Source organism: Rhincodon typus, chromosome 6 (genome assembly GCF_021869965.1).
Source record: "Rhincodon typus isolate 14 chromosome 6, sRhiTyp1.1, whole genome shotgun sequence".
Classification (NCBI taxonomy): domain Eukaryota; kingdom Metazoa; phylum Chordata; class Chondrichthyes; order Orectolobiformes; family Rhincodontidae; genus Rhincodon; species Rhincodon typus.
In genome coordinates, this window is record NC_063337.1 from 25,705,686 (window position 1) to 25,723,807 (window position 18,122).

Sequence of the window (18,122 nt, forward strand, 5' to 3'; positions counted from 1 at the left end):
CAGAGTGAGAATTCAAATGACAGATAACCAAGGTCTAAGGGTCAGGTTTGCAGACTGAACTGCAGTGAGCTGCAAAGCAATTACCCAATATGGGTTTGATTGCCCCGATAAAGAGGAGACCGCATTGTGATCAGTATTTTCTGTTTTTATTTGAAGCTTGGGAGAATTTTTTGACATTCAACAAATAGCACAGCCATCAGTGGGTAGTACACAATGTAATGAGAAAAATTCCAAACAAACATTTCAAGTTTGGATTGAAACTTGCAGTTTATTATTTTTAACTAAACATTTCTATGAAATACATGAAAGTTCATTATACTGTAAGAAAACACTATCCAACAAATAAATGTCAGCTTTTAAAAGGCATTCAATAACTGAGCTGAACTTAAAAGCAGTTATATCTTCCATCTTCAGAAGTCATATGTGGATCAAAGAGACTGAAGATATCTTTTCATGTGATTCTGGATTCCAAGAGCAGACTGGAGCCCCATGAAGTTTCTTGAAGAGTTAAAAAAGAGTCATGTCTGTGTAACAGAACAGAAAATATACAATGATAAATAAGTTCCCTAAATCTACATCTGCTCAACCACAGAAGAAATCACTTATGCATCATTACTTAACAGGTTGCTCAGCAATTACACACTGCATCTTTTCTGAAGACAAAAGAAATGTTTCATAATCAACAGTGGAACAGATTTGACGTAGTAATTGCAATTGATCATCGTATTACCAGTGATGATACCTGCTTCTTATTTATCCAAGTAGTTATCTCTGCAATAAGAGAAATTTATTTTGTTTGATATCTAATATTCTGTTGAAACATGTTACAAGAGCTTATGTGTAATTTATTAATCTGGAAAGAAACCGTTGGTAAGTGAAGTGATAATGTTCTGTTAGAAGTTTAAGTGACATTTTCCAGTCAACGTTCTTAGGTTGCAACTGGCCTTTTCTGTATTTGTGTACAAGTGTATTTTTGAAATGAGTAATTTTGAGTTGGGATGCTATTTGGATACTCAAACTTGCTCTGTTATTTAGTGAGACTATGGCTGATACAATTGTGGTCCCAAGTATACTTTCCAACCCAGCCCAGATAAGCTATGACTCCCTTATTAGTCAATATTTTAAATTTAAAATTTAAAATATAATTTTAAAAGTATTCAATGAGCTGCATCCATCACATTTTTCTTTAATTCATTCATAGGATGTGGGTGTCACTGGCTGGGTCTGTATTTATTATTCATCACTAGTTGCGCTTGAGAAGGTGGTGGCAATCTACCTTGCTGATCTAATACAGGCAGTACATTTCCACTAAAATCAAAATATAGATGCCATCATTATATGATATTCACCAAGTTATCAAATAGGAATTCAAACAGAAATGCCTTTATTAAGAGTGTGGTTAGAAATTGGAACTCACTATCACAGCGAATGGAGAGGCAAAGCTTACCTTCATCATAAGTTCAGCAGTGGGATATTCACTGATGATTGCACAATGTTCAGCACCTATCGTGGCTCCTCAAATAGTGAAACAGTGCATGTCCAAATTCAACAAAACCTGGATAATATACAGGAAGAAACATTCATACCACGTAAATGCCTTCTAGCATCAATTCAATTTTGCTTTTATTGAGTGCCAGGAAATGGCTATCACCATAAACAGAGAACCTAACTATCGCTCCTTGACATTCAATGGCACTACCATCACTGAATTCCTTATCACCAGTATCTTGGGAGTTATCATTGGCCAAAAACTGAACTGGACTTGCCATATAAATACAGCTACTATGAGAGCAAGTCAGAGTCTAAGAATTCTGCAGCAAGTAACTCACCTCCTGACTCCCCAAAGCCTGTTGACCATCTACAAGACACAAGTCAGGAGTGCGATGGAATACTCCCACTTGCTTGGACGAGTGCAGCTCCAAACACACTAAATAAATGTGACACCATCAAGAGCAAAACACCACATGACCAGCATCACATCCATAAACATTTTCTCCCTGTACAGCTGATGGTGAACAGAGTAGGGTGTGTACCATGTATAAGATGTACTGCAGAAATTCACTAAGGCTCTTCAAACTTTCAGACCACACAAGTTCCAAGCAAATACCATCTTCAAGAAGACAGAACTTAACCACCACCCCTTGACATTCAATGACACTGCCATCACTGAATCCTCCACTATCAATATCTTCATGGTTACCATTGGCCAGAAACTGAACTGGATTAGCCTTATAAATACTATGGCTACAAGAGCAGGTCAGATGTTGGAATACAGCAGCAAGTGACTCACCTTCTGATTCCACAGAGCTTGTTCACCATCCACAAGGCACAAGTCAGGAGTGTGATGGAATACTCCCCACTTGCCTGGACGGGTACAGTTCCAACAACTCTCAAGAAGCTTGACACCATCCAGGATGAAGCAGCCCGCTTAATTGACACCACATCTATAAACATCCACTCCCTTGATCACCAACGCTCAGTGGCAGCAATGGGTACCGTCTACAAGATGCACTGTAGAAATTCATCTAAGTTCCTGAGACAGCACTTTCCAAACTCATGACCACTTTCAATTGGAAGGACAAGGGCAGCAGATATATGGAAACACCACTACCTGCACACCCATCTAGACTTGGAAAAATATCACCATTGCTTTTGTGCTGCTGTGGGTCAAAATCCTGGAATTATCTCCCTAATGGCATTGTTTATCTACCTACAGCAAATAGATTGCAGTGGTTCAAAAAGGCAGCTCACCACCACTTTCTTAATGGCAACTAGGGATGGGGAATAAATTCTGGCATAGCCAGTGATGCCCAAAACTCATGAATGAATAAAAAAGGATCTCTTTGGAACATATAAGGGAAAAATAAATAAGCAGACAAATCAAAGGGAATTGGGCTTACTTTGATAGAATTAGATAAGGAAGAATGGGAGGAGATTTGAGTGGCTCATAACCAACGCCAGGGACTGGTTTGGTCAATGGTCTCTTCTTACATTGTATATTCTTTCTACTTCTGGAAGGGGGCTGTGTTAAAGCTGTGTAACTTCTTGGATCATGACTTTTAACTCACTGCCACAGGTACCACAACACTGCATCCTGCAGCCAGAGCTGTCTCTGCTCTGAAATTCTTATCACTGGCTCACTCTCATCTAATATAAAAACATTCAAAGACATCAATGGCTCAGATCTTGTAATTAAAACAGAAGAGAATAAATCAAAGCTAACTATTCTGAAGGCACAAATCAAATATCTGCTTCTTCTGACTGCACATGCACAGTGACATGCAGAAATCAGGAATTTATTATCCAGTTATTCTACACTTCAAGAATGTTTGTCATACTAATATTTCACCAAGGGACTCAACTTTGAAATACAAGAAATGGTGTGAAATTGTTGTACCTACTTGATATTTACCTACTAAGTTGGGCTTGTCCATTCCAATTTGATTAATGTTTTTAGTGGCGTTGTACTGCCTGTAACGTGGTCATAAAGATCAACCTCGTGGGATATGAGTTCCTTGATTTGGGCCTGTTAATCTGGTCCAGTCAGGGAGCCCTGGCTGACAGATATAAACTGGAGTGTGAGAAGTTCTGATCATTCTGAGAGCTTGCTCTGAGAAAGCTGAATCAGTGTCAAGGACTGTCCTCATGTAAATAAAGGGTGACTTGGTGACAGGATACCAGTCTCTGTGGATTAATGTCAGGTGTGATAAGACTTTACGCCAAACAACCTCTTTGACATTAAAAATGTATTTTAAAAAATTATTGTGGTGTCTCATTTGTCCAAGTTTTAATCAATATTGGAGATTTTTAAAATAGAATTACTTTAGACCTTGGCTCATGAACCTCGTCAGAATCTGAATCGGAGCCTTTATCAAGCAGGCCACTGGAGTCTTAAAACTGTTTCACAGGCCAGACTAGCCAGAAGGACTAGCCAGACCATAGCACTATGGTCTGTTAGTGCTTTGCTGTATGCTGCAGAATACTGCACAGCAATTGGGACAACATTGGAGTTGTCCTTATCTGTCAATCTTTGAGCAAGTTGTTGATGACACTGAAGGGACAGCAATTGGGACAACATTGGAAATGTTCAAGCACCAGCCTGCAGCCCAAGCTCTTTGGCAGCAGCTCATTGCATAGCCTCCAGCTGCACAGTCTCCGTCTGCCTGCATTATCGGTTAATCCAACATTTGTCACACAGTCCTTGCTCCCTCGCATAAACTACATCCACCCAAATATAAGTATTCCTGTCATCTGACCTTGAAGGGTCATCTAGCATAGCCAGAACATTCTGCCCACTAAGATTTTTTTTTAAAAAAAGCTTTTTGTTCTCCTGCTTTACGCAATGGTTACCTCCTCTTTAAGTGATGTCTTAACAACTTCTACCACTTCTAAAAAGTAAGTCACCATTGGCTTCTGCATGTTATGATTGGGGTTAATAGCACTTGTAAACATGGGTCTCAGACCAACTGCAAGCTGCAGCATCTCAGAGGTAACAGAACAATTGACATGGGCACCAGGGCAGGCAAAGGTTGAAGGGACGGTGAAGGTGCAGATGTGGTATCTTCTGTGAGATGGTAATACATTCCACTCTCATTGCTGAACTACTTATGCTATCAGTTTGTGGCTCAGCAATTCACTGATCAGATTGAACCCTTGAGTCCATTCAGAGTTTTTAGACAGTACAAATAGTCGAACTGTGGGCATATGGGAACTTCATGAAAAACTGGCACAAGTTGTGTAGATGAATTGGATATAGTATGGATCTTGAGAGAAAGGCAAGTAAACAAGGCTAAGTTGCGAAATTCATAAGTGTTGCGATCCTCATATGTGTGAGAAGATACAGAAGTGCAGTGAAGTGTCCTATTCAGATTCGAAGGCCTGGACCTGTTGCTGCAGAGCTATGCAGACAATGTTCTGGATATGAAGAGGAATCTCACTTGACAATCCTGGTTTAGTCATGAAGTTACTTCCCCTATGGTGACTAGGTCCAAGGACATTGCTACTCACAATGGCCTGCTCAGTGGTTTCTCTTCACTGTTGCCAGCCAATTTTCCGCAGCACATATCTCCCACCTAAGGAAAGAGGACCTGCTTTTGGGTCATTGTGTATCTAAAAAAATCATAAGGCCATGCTTTGTTTGTGCCCTCCACCTTAAGGCTAATGTCTGTCCTGACAAAATCTTTGCACTCCCAAGTGAAGGGGCTGCTTTTGAACATATGAACAGCAGTAGGCCATTCAGCCCTTTGAGTCTACTTGGCTAAAGCTTGAGAATTGAAGTGAGACTCAATCACAACAATTGATCAAGCTTTACAGTATCATAATATGGCAGGTGTAGCGGATACTGAAGCGAACAGTTACTTTTTGCATTTCAAATAGTCCTACAACATTGAAGTCCAGGAGACAAGTTTTGATAAGTGATTTGAAATATGAGGTGGTATTCCATGGAGGCAGTAAGGGCTTTTGGTCACCAGTTGGAGATCTGCTGAAAGCCCCACCTTGTATCTTTTAGGGAAGGCCCATTGCTGGGTTGACCTAACTATGGACTTCTCCTGGGATCAAGGACCAGGGGACTGGACATTCTGGCTGTTGGAGTGAAAAGTCAGAGGCTGGTGGCTCTATTGAATGTGGGATCCCATGCACAGTCAGGAGTGATGGAAGGAGGTGGATCATGGATAGGGATGTGGTTCTCAGCAGCAAGCGTAGGGGCTGGTAGTCAGCAGCACCCCCTTCCTAAAATTGGTCGTGCAGACAGGCGCTGATTGAGCGACACACCCTGGGAAGCCCTGCTCAGGTTTGTCTTTTGTGTTTCCCACAAGTAACCCCCTCCTCTGCTGAGTGAATACTACTTGGGTGTTTGGTATCAATGGGCAGTGGGGCAGAAAGGCCATCCATGGACCTTGTTGACACTGATTGATTTGAGGTGGAGCAGGAAGATTGTGGGATCACCAGCCACCTATCTTCCATTGAGCGTAATCCTATCCTGTGACCAAGGACATCACCTGGAGGGCTTTAAATTCCACCCATTGCTAAAGCATAATCCAGAAACAAGGATGAATATTCTCATTGCTTTCAGTGTAGAGCTGGTGTTTGAACTTTGAGTTAAATAAGGAATTGCTGCTGGAAGTTGTTTCTAACTGTCACTTGCATGTTAACAAATAATTCTCTTGGCTTTTGAGAAGTTTTGTGATTGAGCTTTCTAATCCACTCTGACCTCATTGGCATGTATGAGTAAGAGCTAATTGTGGATTCCTTGAGTCCACACAGTTCTTGTACTCCAGGTAACTGAGGCTGAGACTTGTAAGATGCAGCAGCTTCCAGCACAAGCTGAAACAGGAGTGAGAAGCTTCACAGGAAGATTTTGATGCCTTGACCACAGCAGGAATGAAATGAATGTGTCCTGAAAACGGAGCGGTATCTCTTATCACTTTATATCAGTGTGGCTATATAAGTTTCACTGACATACATGCCAACTGAATTTCTGAGCAATTTGCTGATCGTAGAATCCCTGCCGTGCAGGTAAAAGCCATTTGGCCCTTCAAATCCACACCACTCCTCCAAAGAGCATCCTACTCAAACCCAGCACCCCACTCTATCCCTGTAACCCTGAATTTCCCATGGCTAACCCCGCTAGCCTAAACAGTGGGGGGCAGGTGGAAACTGGAACATCTGGTAAAAACCCACGCAGACACGGGGGGAATGTGCAAACTCCACACAGACAGTTACCTGGGGTGGAATTGAACCTGGATCCTTGGTGCCATGAGGCAGCAGTGATAACCACCGAGCCACTCTTTAATTTATTGCCCATCTTGAATTGTCCAGGAGGCAGTTAAGAGTCAACCACATCGCTAGGGGTCTGGAATCACATGTAGGGCCAGACAAGGTAAGGACTGCAGTTTCCTTCCATAAAGTACTTCACAATTGTTAACTGATTACTGTTTGAAAAGAAACCCGATGAAGACATAATAAAACAAAACAGTGATTGAAAATGATTTTGAAAGAAGAAAATGTAATGTGAGCATCTCAGGTCTCTAGTTAATCACCTCCTTCAAAGAGAGAATATTATTATTTGGCAGCTCCACCTGATTAAGCTGATAATATCACTCCCATTGACATTTGAGGTTGCACAGTAGCTCAATCCTCCGCTATCTGAATCTCACTGGCAACATCTTTAGTGCTGCTTGCAGGCAGGTGCCAGATGGCACAATGACAGCACAGTGTGCCACAAAATCATAGAGCAAAGGGCATGTCTGCTGCCATCAGAGGTACCTTCCTGCTCCACTCAAAGGTTTATTGTGTGGAACATTTTTATTTTCTTCCCATAACATTTATTTTGGTGCACTGTGTTTTTATCATCGAAGCTCCAGTGACAGTTCTAGTTTTATTATTCCTTTCCCCAGTCAAATGTGCCATTGTCATAAGTACCAGTGCCAGTGGTAATTCACAGAATCCCAGAATGGTCACGATGCAGAACGAGGACATTTGCCCATTGTGCTTGTGTTATCTAGTCTGGCTCTATTATCTAATGTCAATCTTCTGCCTCTTACCCCCATATCCCAACACAGTAATACTATCCAAAAACACATTCAATGCCCTCTTGAATGTCTCAATTGAACTTACCCCATTTCATTTCCAGGCTGCGTGTTCCATACTCTAACACCTCGCTAAGTGAACAAGTTTTTTCTCACATCACCTTTGCTTCATTTGCACATTATTTTAAATCTATGCCCTCTCATTTTTGTTTCTTTTACAAGCAGAAAAAGCTTCTCCCTCTCTACATTGTCCAGCCCACTCATGATTTTGAGAACTCAATCAAGTCTCCTCTCAGCCTCTTCTCTCCAGGGAAGCAGTCCCAACTTCTTCAATCTGTTCTCATAGCTGAAGTTTCTCATTCCTGGAATCATTCCAGTAAATTGCTTCTGCACTCTCTCCAATGCATTCATATTGTTCCTACATGCTGGTGCCCACAACTGTACATAATACTCCAGCTAATGTTTAACAGTGTCTTATACCAGTTGACAACACCTCCTTGCTCTTATGTGATGCCCCTATTAAAGCCAAGAACACTGCATGCTGTATTTGCTGCTCTCTCCACCTGTCCTGCCACATTCAATGATCTGTACACACATCTTAGAATCATAGAATCCCTACAGTGTGGAAACAGGCCCTTCGGTCCAACAAGTCCACAACGAACCTCAGAGCATCCCACCCAGACCCATCCCCCTATAACCCACCTAATCTACACATCCCTGAACACTACAGGCAATTTAGCATGGTCAAACCACCTAACCTGCATATCTTTGGACTGTGGGAGGAAACCGGCCCATGCAGACACGGGGCGAATGTGCAAACTCCACACAGACAGTCGCCCGAGGCTGGAATCGAACCCGGGTCCCTGGTGCTGTGAGGCAGCAGTGCTAACCACTGAGCCACCGTGCCGCCCCACATACGCCGCTCTAGTTCCCTCTGTTCCTGCATCCCCTTTAGAATTGTAACCATATCACCCCCAACACCATATGTTCTCATTTTCTATCAAAACCTTTTCTATGTCACCTTATTGAAGGCCTTTTGGCAGTTCAAATAATTACATCTACTGGTTCCTTTTCATTCATCCTGCATGTTACACCCTTCAAGAGTTCTAATAAATTTGTCAAACATACTTTTGCTTTCACAGAATGATGTTGACTTGGCCTGATTGTATTACGGTTTTTTAAAAATATCCCACTGCGACCTCCTTAATAATGTATTATAGCATTTTCTAACTTCAGGTGTTAAACTAACTGACCGATAGTTTCTGGCTTTCTGTCTCCTTCCTTTCTTGAATAACAGTGTTACTTTTTCAGTTTCACAGTCACTGGGACCTTTATGGAGTCTGGGGAATTTTGGAAGCTACACCTAATATATTTGTAGCTCTACAGACTCTTAACGCCCAAGGTGCAGGCTATCAGGTTCAGCAGAATTGTCAGCCTTTAGTCCCTTGTGTTTTCCTTTTATACATTTTGTCTGGTGATTGTGATCATTTTAAATTTCTCTGTCCTTTTGCCTCATGCTTTTCTACTATTTTTAGGATGTTCATTATGTCTTCTACAATGAAAACAGATAGAAGGAACTTATTCAGACTTTTGCCATTTTCTCGCATCCCATTACTAGTTTCCAGTCACTCACTTTCTCTGCTCCGTTTCTTTGTATGTTCTTGTAGAAACATGTATTATTTGTTCTAGGAATGTGTCTGTAGTGATTGGAATGAGGACTAGGTGGATCTCATTGACTATGAGATCCCTGATTGTCTGAGGTTAACAACCCCAGTCAAGGATCTCACAGTCAGTGGATCCAACTGGCCCTCATTCCAAATACTACAGTGTCAGTACAAGGAATGCCATGTCTTATTATCACATTTTACTGACTAACCAAGTTACCTAAAATATTACAATTGATGCAATTGATGAAATACTTCAAAGCTCCTTTCTGTCTCAGCCTCCATAGTTCAGTGGTTAAAGCACTGGTTTGTAAACCAGGATCATGAGTTCAAGTCTCACTGTGAGTCTTTGAAGTGTTTCATATACAGGGCCTTCTTGTGTGCAGTGGTAGTGTATCAACTCTGGACCGAGAGGCCCACGTTCAGGTCCCACTTGTCCTACCTGCTCCATAGCTGTGTAATAGCAGCTCTGAACAGGTTGATGGGAAAATAGGCCAAGTAAAAAATTTCAAAGCTGTTTTCAAGTATTAAATAAAAGCAAATTCCACATTTGTGTAAAGAGATTACAAATTTTCACTACTGTACTGCTTCCAGGTAAAAAATCATTCACACTGGTAATCTAGTTAACAAATTACAGGTACCCCTAGCAATGAGGTTGTTTATCACAAACTTAAACTGAAAAAAACAACTTATTATTACAGTTGGGTCAAATGGTGCGTACAAACCTGACCAACCTTTAGAAAGAAATCGACCCATTAAACACCTTCATTTATCAAATTCCGGATTTAAGCATTCAGTTTCACTGCTGTCAATTTCTGATTGCCATCTTCATGCAAACTTACTTACAAATGGAGTTGAACAGAAACAGAAATGGAAGTGATTGGTATTGAATCTTTGCCCAATGAGAGCACATTCATACTCTCCCAACATATCCCTGTCCCAACTACAACAAAGGAGAAGTTCAGTTCTCGCTTGTAGCTGTAATTGAATTGTCTCCATTTTGTATTCACATAAGTGAAAAGCCACATCACAATTAAGAGCTACCATGTACAAACCAATGCTTCACAGTCTCCAGCTACAGGATGTTACCCAACAAGAAACATCAGAATGGATATTGTCCCACAACCAACACTGACTGTTAAGGAGGGGCTAGACCCGAAACGTCAGCCTTCCTGCTCCTCTGATGCTGCTTGGCCTGCTGTGTTCATCCAGCTCTACATCTTGTTATCTCTGACTGTTAAGGAGGCCAGTACAGTGGAAGCAGACATTAAAAACAAATACATGGCAAATATTAAATAATATTCAGGCAGCAACAGAATTCCAACATTTCTACAAAGCTTCATTCATTTAGCAGTAAAAGGCGGGCAGTACAGAGGACTTATATGGCTGACAGATAAGCAGAGTGAAACCGATAAGAGTGTCCTTTGGAATAGAGAAGGTTTGGAAATGGTTTAATTCAAGAGGACTGTGTTAAGTTTACATGTACCTCAGTCCACACAGCTGATTTGGATCAATTTGAGGGTGGTTTCAAAAACAAAATTTTACAAACTTACTTTTGGTGGACAAACCAGGATTATCCAAGAATGCTGCTATCAATCACTGGTAGCTTAAAGGATTTATTAAACAAGTTAGGTCTCTGAAGTGCACAGGCCAGAGACCCAGGTAATGCCCTATGGTCCTGGGTTCAAATCCTACCTTGGCAGATGGTGGAATTTGTCGTCAGTAAAAGTCTGGTATTAAGAGTCTAATGACGACCATGAAATGTCATCAATTGTCAGAAAATTTGGTTCACTAATGTCGTCTGAGGAAGGAGATCTGCCATCCTTTCCTGTTCTCGCTGATATGTGACTCCAGAACAATGGCAATGTGGTTGACTTACACATACAAAAACAGAAGCTGCTGGAAAAGCTCATCAGGTCTGGTAGCATCTGTGAAGAAAAATCAGAGTTAACATTTTGGGTCCGGTGACCAGTTGACTCATAACTAGCTGTGGCCAATTAGGGAATGACAATAAATGCTTAGCCAGTGACATCTACATCCCTTGAATGAATTTTAAAAAATGAAAGTTTTGATGCAACATCCATGCAATTATAAATATTGTGGAATAATAGAAAGGAAGATATCAGATGCCAAAAAAGATATTACTGCACCTTGCTAATATTCAATATGATAAGGACAATATATGCTTTGCAAAACATTGATCACTAAAATGACTTAAATGATTACATTTCATTTTTTTATTTGAGTGCTTCAGTTTATTTCTGCCAAACCTCTGACAGTACATTAAACATTTAAATTTGCTTTGCGTGGAGCTCTTGTGTGATATGCAGTAAGCCCAGTCATATATTTATTCTGAGAAGCAGTGTTGCAGTGGTTCAGCTTATCAGTAAAACAAGATGCTGACAATTGAAAGCTGTTTAAATAAAATCTAACGTCCTACAGTGTTGCTTTGTTTCAATGTTATCATTCACATCATTGAAAACAACAAAAGCCATCTGTCAGAAGCTCAGACTTGATTGCTATTTGAATGGCTTAAGTTACTGAATGTTCTTGTTTTGCATCACCAGGCACCATTGAGCAATTCAGATTGAGGGCAATGGTTGCCATGATACTCAGAGGCAGTCTCATGAAGACCAGAGCTTACTAGAATTTGGCCTTTTCCTTGTTTTTGTATTTTTAAAACAAACAACAATAATTTGCATTTTGATAGCATCTTGACAGCAAGGGTGATAATATTAAAATCAAAGTGTCACTTGACTGAGAGAAAATAGCCAACAAAAAGGATGAAGGGAGTGCATGAAAGATGTAAGTAAGAATAAGCCAGCAGAGTTTCAGATGGCCTGAAGTCACAGAGATCAGAATGTGGGGGATCATTCAGGAGCGCATTGGAATAGTCAAATCTAGAGGTAACAAACACATGAACCAGGGTCAAAAACATAAATTGCTCTGAGGTTCCAAGGAAGGGTCACTGGACCTGAAACATTAACTCTGATTTCTCTTCACAGATGTTGCTAGACCAGCTGAGCTTTTCCAGCAACTTCTGTTTTTGTTTCTGACCTACAGCATCTGTAGCTCTTTCGGTTTTTACATGAATCAATGTTTCAGCAGCTGAGGCAGGGCCAAAGGTTTAACAGAGCTGAATGTGCAGCCTTAATAATTGCATTAATTGCAGAATGATTACAACAGAAAAACAGGCAATTTTGCACATTTTGTGCAGGAGGAACTCAGCTAGTTCCATTCCACTGCCCTTTCTCCATAGGTCAAGACCTATTTCCTCTTTGGGTGCTTTTCCAGCTATTACAGAAAGCCACAGTTGAAACTGCCTCCACAACACTCCCAGGTCATGTATTTCTGACCGTCAACACTGGTAGTGTAAAAGAGTTTCTTCTAGTCAGGCATTAACCTACTTATAAAAACCGAAAGAACTGCAGATGCTGTAAATCAGAGACAAAAATAGAAATGGCAGCTTCTGTGGAGAGAGATCAGAGTTAATATTTCAGGTTGAGTGACCCTTCCTCAGAACTGAAGAGGAAGCCGCTGGAGCCCGCAAACTGGAAATTGTGAAACTGGCATAAAGCATCAGAGGAATCGTGAATGTATGTGGGCAGGGACTGGACCAGGAGAGAAAAGATCAAGTCAAGGTAGGAAGAGATGGGATCCGTGGGGCAGGAGCAGGCAGAAACAATGGGCCTGCCTAGGCAGTCCTGTTTGTGGATTTTAGGAAGGAGGTAGAAGCGAGCTGTGTGGGGCTAGGGGATGATCAGTTTGGAGGCAATGGGGGAGATCACCAGCTGAAATGGTGTTGGTGACCGTAGTAGACAAAATGGCCTGATGTTCCATCGTGGGGTCATGGTCCGGGACAGGTAGAAGGAGGTATAAAGACCATAAGACATTGGAGCAGAAATTAGGCCATTCAGCCCATCGAGACTGCTCTGCCATTCAATCATGGCTGATAAGTTTCTCAACCCCATTCTCCCACTTTTTCCCCATAACCCTTGACCCCCTTGACAATCAAGAACCCATCTATCCCCATCTTAAATATAATCAATGATCTGAGAGCTGGCGCTCAGCCTCTGCAATGTAGAGGTCAGTGAAGTTTTGAGGAAAGGTCACTCAACCCGAAACATTGACTCTTATTTCTCTCCATAGATGTTGTCAGACCTGCTGAGATTTTCCAGCAATTTCTACTTTTATCATTAACCTACTAATGGCAGGCAGAAAACATGCACAGGTGCTTAGTTGCAAGAATACTATCTACCTTATAGAGTAAGAAGGTTCCACTGACTTCAAACTAAGGGATTATCAGATAGTGGTGATTTAACAAGCAGAGTAAGTAGTCAATCACACTGAAGTATTATCACAGGAAATCTGAAAGTAAAGACCACAGAATTCCTTCACTTTTAGCTTTACTTTAAATAGTACAATAATGACTGGGATAAAGACATAGGATTAAGTTAGGAGAAAAATATTATAAACAAAGATTTAAAATTGTACATTTTAAAAATAAGTGACAATTGTTTCTAAAATGGAGAAATTTGACATTCAACAAATATAACATTACTGTTTAAGGCTAAGTGATGCAGTTTACCAGTAATTATAGATTTAGTACACTTTTAAACTAAATTTATACCTCATTCAACAATGTGTAGAACTTTCTCAAGGGCCTTTGCAGTGAGACTAAGTGAGGAAATAATTAATTGAATAATTAAATAATTAATTTTCAATTAATCTTTGGTGTTGATCTCAACAGCATATTGTCTGGAGAAATAGAGATTCATAATATCAACTTTTGTAAAGACTGAGATGTGAGGAGGGCACTATTTTTCGCTTATCCCCTACTCCACAGGCCACAATGTGAATACAAATGGTTTACCTGGTTCTTAATATGGCTCATGATATGCTGCCTCTACATTAGAATGAAAATAAAAGATCCATTAACAGGATTTCTTTAATAAGTACAACATTATTGCTTTATTATAAAACAAAACTTATTAAAGTTTTACGTAAGTTTATAATAATTATTATTAACAAAAATGCAAAACTAGTTAACATAGGTCATTTGAATCATGAAAATATAAATGTTTACCCTTCTAAACAACCCAAAAAACACATGCATGTGCAAAGGGCAAGGAGGGGAAATGAATTATTTCTGCAGAGATCCATATTGGGGAAAAAGAGGTTTGACCAATAATTCTTTGTTCTTAAAAATAAAAAGGATAAGGTTTCAAAGGATATATCCTCTCACAGAGTCTAGAACCTGAGGGCATTGTCTCAGAATATTTAAGACTGAGATAAGGAGGACTTTCTTCTCTCACCGGGTTGTGAGTCTTAGGAACTGTTTACCACAGAAACCTGTGGGGTTTGTGTCCTTGTGTGTAAGGCTGAAATAGATAGAGTCTTGGTCAGTAGAGGAATAAAGGATATCAAAGAAAAGGCAGGAAAGTGGATGTGAGGAATGTCAGATCAGCCATAATCCTACCAAATGGTGGCACAGGCTCAGTAGCTGAACTGCCCACTCCTGTTCCTATTTCTTATGGTCTTATGTGCAGGTGGCTTTCAGTCTGATATGTATCGAGTATGTTTGGAGAGGTGTCAGTCTTGCACTCATCAGGACAACATGCAAGAATATCAAGTTTAAAGGTAAACCAACATTTCCACTGCATGAGAGGACAGTGCTGATTGATTGGAAAGTGGAGTGTGATTAATTGAGGTCTTGCGACGGAGAATATACCTATTAAAAATAATTGACATTTCACAACCAGGCCTTGTTTATAAAGGCAAGATCCAAACTCTGATTGGCCAGGGCATTGCCCCAGAAAATGATAAATGTCAGTTACTATTTGTTGAAGCAGGCACAGTGTGTGTGCACGTTCTCTCTGGCTGCAATGAACACTGGGCTTGTGTATTCATATGTGTAGTGTCCAGTACACACAAGTGCACCATATTGCCAGCCCAATTTACAATTCTAAATGCTAAAATCTTCTCAACATAGTTACTCACATATTCAGGATTATTCAGCAAATATTGTCAAATTGCAGAATAACATCCAAGGATGAACATTGTGTCATACGTTTCACAAGCACAGGCTGTTTGGTTATGGTCAATCCCTTGCTTGTTGTGAAAAGACAAAGGGATAGGTTGTTTGATATGATCTGCCAGTTTTTGGGATATACAGCCTACATACCAGACACTATACTGGCAGGTAAACACAAGAGTTGTTTGCTACATCAGAATGCCACCATCTAGCTAAAAAGGTGTTCTGTCTATCACAAAAATGAGTTTTGTGCTCTATAAAGTCCGGTACCAATAGTTAGAAACCTCACTGTTTTTTCATTATTTTCATTTTTCTTTCTTTTATCAATTTTAGTTTGGAGCTGAAGATAATTTATCAACATTACGAAATAGTTTGTGGTAAAAGGAAAAGAACAGTTTTGCTTGTTTGTGTCACCAGGCCTGGAGCCTAATTGCAGGTTCAGTCTTGTCTTACAGACCCAGCGATCCCAGGAAGAACATTGTGTTTAAAGATAGCAGAAGTTGGCTTTTAGCAAAATTAGTACCTCGGAATTGGTTCCTGAAAGTCTGGAAGAATCTTTCTGTTCAAGAAGATGGCAGATGTTGAGGAAAGGCATGGTCTGTCTACTAGGGTGGGATCATAGCTGAAGTTGTTTTTATTGAACTATGTTTTGAGTGGAGTTGAGTTTGGCTGCTGAAAACATAGCATGAAGATTTGAAAGCTCTCTGCTTACCAACTCACACCAGCTTCCAAAAGCCTAAAGAGTAGAAAGCTGAGTTAGAAGTATTACTACCAAATCTGAGTGAACTGGGAAAGTGATTCTAATTGGCACTTCCAGAAAAATAATTAAGGAGTCCACATCTATACATGAAAAACAATGCATCATGAAAGCCATTTGAGTAAACTGGGCAGTTTTGTTATTTTCTTTTATTTATCCCTTAACTGTGTTTGCTTGTTTGTTTCTCTGTCTATCTTTTCTGTGAACGGGGACCGAAAACAAATGTTCTGGGTTTAAAGCATAGATATTACTCAGTTTACCAAGTTAGTTAATTTTTCTCTCAGCTGACGTTAATGTGTATTCAATAAATATTAAGTCTTTTGTTTGAGTTACTGAGGTCTAGAATTAATTATTCACAAAGCCTGGGATTGGTTATTCAAAAGTCTGGTTACTTAATGTTGGCTTAGCATGCTTGACAATATTTCCTTCATTCAATTTCCCAAAATTTTCCCTGTCCTTTATAGAAGGATATCTGCTGTCCTTGCCTAGGTTGGCATATCAGTGACTCCAGACCCACAGAAATATGATTGATTCTTAACTGCCCTCTGGGTAAGTAGGAATGCACAGTAAATGCTGGCCTAGGCAGTGATGCCCACATCCTGTGAATGAAGAATAGAAATGAATTAAATTCTGGGACCTAACTGTTGCCTTTCATCCTGCAAAAAAAAATCATATTGGCCTGGATCTTCCAAAGGTCAGACAGATGTATTTCCAATGTAGATGTGAATTACACTTGGGGACCCTGCAGAATCCCCTTTGTACGAGGCTCCAAAGGAATTGTCCAGGAAATTAAAGATTGCATTGAGCAGTTCCTCTATGCCTGAAACCATTTGAAAGTGTCCTTTTAAATTGGAGAATTTGGAGGGTTCTAAAGAAAATAAGTAGTTAATTGGGAAAGGTTAGGCTCTTAAATACATGGTCTAACTCTGGAGTAACTATTCAACTGAACATATACTTATCTCACATACCCCAAACTACACCTCCCTCATATTGTTTACAGCCCTCAGGCTTTGACTTGACACAACTTCGAGCTCAAACACCGTCCCCTCTATTGTTCCCCCCACCTCCTGAAATACTGCCCTCTTTTCCCACTCCACGCCTGACCTGCTTCACCCCACCAGGCCAGGTCAAACTCAACCACCCCACTGGACCAGACCTAAACCATTCCTCCGACACTGGCCTCAACCTCCCCCTACATCCCCTGACTCACTGGGCACACAATTACAGGTTTCCACTCAGCTATTGTGAAAATGGGGTGTGATAACTATCAGCACGTCACACAATTCTGTGTCATGTTTCCTGGCAGCTGCCCTGTTCCTGCAAGATGTGGCCCATCAAATCAGGCCACATCCGTAATAAGTGGGACTATCAGAATTGATTATCTGAAGTAAATCACTTGACTTTTTAAAATGAGCCTCTGCTCCATGCTGTAAAATATTCAAAACATCTGAAAGGCAGTTTTCAATATATATGCAGAATGAAAACTGATGTATTCCAATTTCTCACTAAAAGCCTCCCGTCACATTACTTTTGATGTGAAGATTTATATTTCCCGATCATTAATAGAACAAATAATTAACAGTGACAATATCTGAAGTTAGTGAACGATCAAGAAACAACAAAAGATTCCTTGCAAGACAAAAGCACAACCGCAAAAAACAGCAGCTCAGGCTGAAATACAGTTGGTGACTCTCTTCTGGGAAAGCAACATTGCCTCTTTTCAGAGTCTATCAATGGCAGATTGGTAAGTGCAAAAAATTAACTCTTTGGAAAATGCATCGACATCGTAGAAAGACATACACAGCCAGTGCTGCTTAATTCATTCATATCCTCCTGACTTTTCCTTCTACTGCTGTTGATTTTCCATCAGGAATACAAATGTACAAACAGATGAGTTAGAGCAGGACTAGGCTGCTTGTCCCCTTGAGCTTCCTCTGCGATTCAATTAGATCAAGGCGATCTGATTATTCTATATTCCAGCCTATCACAGATAATGGTTCACTCCTTTGCTTATCAAGAATCTATCTACTCTGACTTAAAAATACTCAAGGAAGTTGTTTTCATTACCTGTGAGGAGAGTGCTGGCTCTGGCAAACACGGCATCAGTCAACAATTAATGCGCTCATGGCCTGTAAATG

At 40.4% G+C, this 18,122-nt stretch overlaps 1 long non-coding RNA gene across 2 annotated transcripts; it reads right to left on the reverse strand.

Moving 5' to 3' along the window:
- Nucleotides 1-214: 214 nt before the first annotated feature.
- LOC125483361 lies at nt 215-18,114 on the reverse strand. 2 transcript variants are annotated; one of them, XR_007262320.1, is made up of 6 exons: nt 18,052-18,085; nt 15,751-15,899; nt 14,067-14,099; nt 11,073-11,121; nt 1,448-1,555; nt 215-524 (listed from the first exon to the last, which is right to left on the reverse strand). It is a non-coding gene; the product is annotated as an uncharacterized LOC125483361 (long non-coding RNA). The 2 variants fall into 2 exon arrangements; XR_007262319.1 differs by lacking the exons at nt 11,073-11,121; nt 14,067-14,099; nt 15,751-15,899 and having other exon boundaries at nt 225-524; nt 18,052-18,114.
- Nucleotides 18,115-18,122: the final 8 nt, after the last annotated feature.